Source organism: Peromyscus maniculatus, chromosome 11, assembly GCF_049852395.1.
Source record: "Peromyscus maniculatus bairdii isolate BWxNUB_F1_BW_parent chromosome 11, HU_Pman_BW_mat_3.1, whole genome shotgun sequence".
Lineage (NCBI taxonomy): Eukaryota > Metazoa > Chordata > Mammalia > Rodentia > Cricetidae > Peromyscus > Peromyscus maniculatus.
The window spans coordinates 72,058,548-72,061,250 of record NC_134862.1 but is presented as its reverse complement, the minus strand read 5'-3'; positions in this window follow the sequence as shown (position 1 = coordinate 72,061,250).

The window sequence follows — 2,703 nt, the reverse complement described above, 5'->3', positions numbered from 1 at the left end:
TGATCTGTTTTTTTAATATTTTCAGATACATCATTTATTTCTCACTAATTTTGTGTATTGCAAAGTGTCTTTAACAACAAAATGTTGGAGGTAGCGCAAATGTCTAAAATGAGAAATTAAAAATACACTGTGTCTCCCACAGCTCCAGAGTACCATCCTCTATCCTCTGAGCGATTGTAGTTTTGCTACTGTTGCTTCCTAGGTCAGAAGAAAACCCCTGAGGACCACAACATATACTTTTAAAATAATAATAGTACTCTTAATTTATGCATGAAAACATTGGTGAAGCCTTTTCTGAACTAGCACACTGGCCTTGTGCTAGGTGAGAGATACTTTCTGCACTTCTCCAGCTGGCCACCAGGAGGAGGGGGCCAGACACTCATGAGCATGCCCTTCCATTCACTTCTGTTAGGTGGCTCACACCTCCAGGTGATATATATACATATTATTAACTATTACTTTATCCCCCCTCACACATATCTTCTTGTTAGAGCCTCCATGGCTGTGCATTATCATGCAAAGCTGTGTATTTATTATATTGCTGTACTGTACTCTAGAGTCTATGAGCTGTTCTTCTCAGCAATACAGGACAGATAACCAGTGGTCTGAACAGTCAGCTCCCCACTGCCAGTCCCCTTTGGGTTGGCACAATAGTAATAGAGGAGATTCTGACCACCCCTTCTTATTCTGAGCTGCCCCTTAGTAGTCAAACCGTGTGCTGCAGACTGTCATGCCGACTGCATTCCCAGCTCCCTGCCATAGATTGACTTACCAAGTTTCCTGTGAATGAGGACCTGAGCATAAAAGGCTATGTGGAAAGGTAAGTTGATCAGGCCCTTGCCCATCTGTGACTCTGGAAGGGTTCAAGCTGTAATACTATTTCCTCCATGAAAATGTATAGCCTCCTGTTTGTTACATAATTGTGTGGGTATTTGTCAGATAAAGACTTCAGTACTGAATCGAACCCGTGACATAGGTATGTAGAGAGTCCAAATGGTCCTTGACACTTGGAAGTTACTAATTTCCCTTTCAGCTTCTGTAATCTTCAGAAGAGTTTGCTGTCACTGATACGCATGCACCTCCATATCTCCTCTGTTTTTACACTAATATTAACAAAAGATCTATAATTTATGGCCACTAAGAATTCCTTGTAAGAGTTGAAAATGCCTCTTTCCCTAAAGAGAAGTACATTTCAACGTGTCATCATATCAGTGACTAGTGCTCTAATTCTTGAGGCCATGTAACTTTTTTGAGCATTCCAAGGCTAATACTACATACAGATGGCCGGTTGAACACGTAGCCATTATCCAAGAGGAAGACATGCTAGTGGAACTTAAGGCTGTAGGTGTCTAGGTCACGGCACTCTGGCCAGAAACAGCTTGAAGGAAAGATCTAGCTCCTGAATGTGGACAAAGAAATGCTGCTAAGAACGAGGCATAGAACCAGAGTCCCAGTGAAATGGCCTGAGCATCCAGATGGGGCTCAAGCTCAGGTAGAAGTCAAGACAGAGAATATGTACATTCTAAGAATAGAGTCCTCCAAGAAATATGCTGAGACACTCTAGACCAGAGCTGTACCAGAAGGGCACCTGGCAAGGATAAATATAAGCTGAGGAAGCCAGGGAGATCTGACAGCCAGGAAGAAGAAATCAGTCTGATGCCAAATGAAAGACAAAGGGGAGGGAAACACTGTGGACGACCAAGCAATCAAAGACAGCTTTGACAAGGTCATAGAAGGAACCCTCAATCCAAATTTAGACATTAGAGAAGTCCTGAGGTACAGGAAATAGATTCAATTAGCACCCCTGACAAATCCAGCCTTCTTCTGGCAACACCCGGGACAAATGTGGCCTCAGTTCAGAGGCTTCAGGAACTTGAGTCCTTGGCTGGTTACACTTCCTGTGATCAGACAGCTATATGTTCTCAAGGTCACCAGAATGGGCCAATCCAGTGTGACCTATCCAAGGCTTAATAAGGGTACAAATGCAAGGTTTGCACCAGACACAAAATTACCAAAGGAGGAGGCTTTCTGGGCCCCACCTCTGGGGGGTACACACATTCCACTCTGATGTGCACCAGATCAGTATTTAGAGGTATCGAAACCAAAAGATTGGAATTCCTCTGAGTGAAAGAAGGACTGGTGATTATAGTCATCTATTCTGGAGCTTGTGTAAACTATGGAGAGGCTCTGAACAAGAAATGTCGGATCCAGCTGCCCCCTAACCTCTTCTCCATCAGTCTTTACCCTGTTCGGCATCACATAGACAGATAACAGTTGATTTCATCTGCTTATTTCCCAGCTCCGTTCTGCTACACACAGCTCTCCTCTGCCAATTCCTAACTCCAAAATCATTATCATATTTCCCAGTCTAAAGTTTTTAGTAAAAATAATGTTAAAGACGTCATGCTTTGCACTAACAGTCTTTGAATTCATATTGTGAACCAGGACCTGTTCCAGGACTAGAGGACTTGAGAGTGAATTAGGTAGAAATTATTCCTTCTCTACGGTTATATTCTGTTGGAACAAAGTAGTTAATATGCAAATATAAATTAATAGAGCAGAAAATATTATATCTATACCACAGGATTTAAATATGAAGAAGAAATAGTGTATATATTAGATCTAGCTTTCATTATTTCTTGAATGGTCATCTAATTGGCCAGCTAGACTCCAGAACCCAAGCCATACCCCATTCTGTATGTA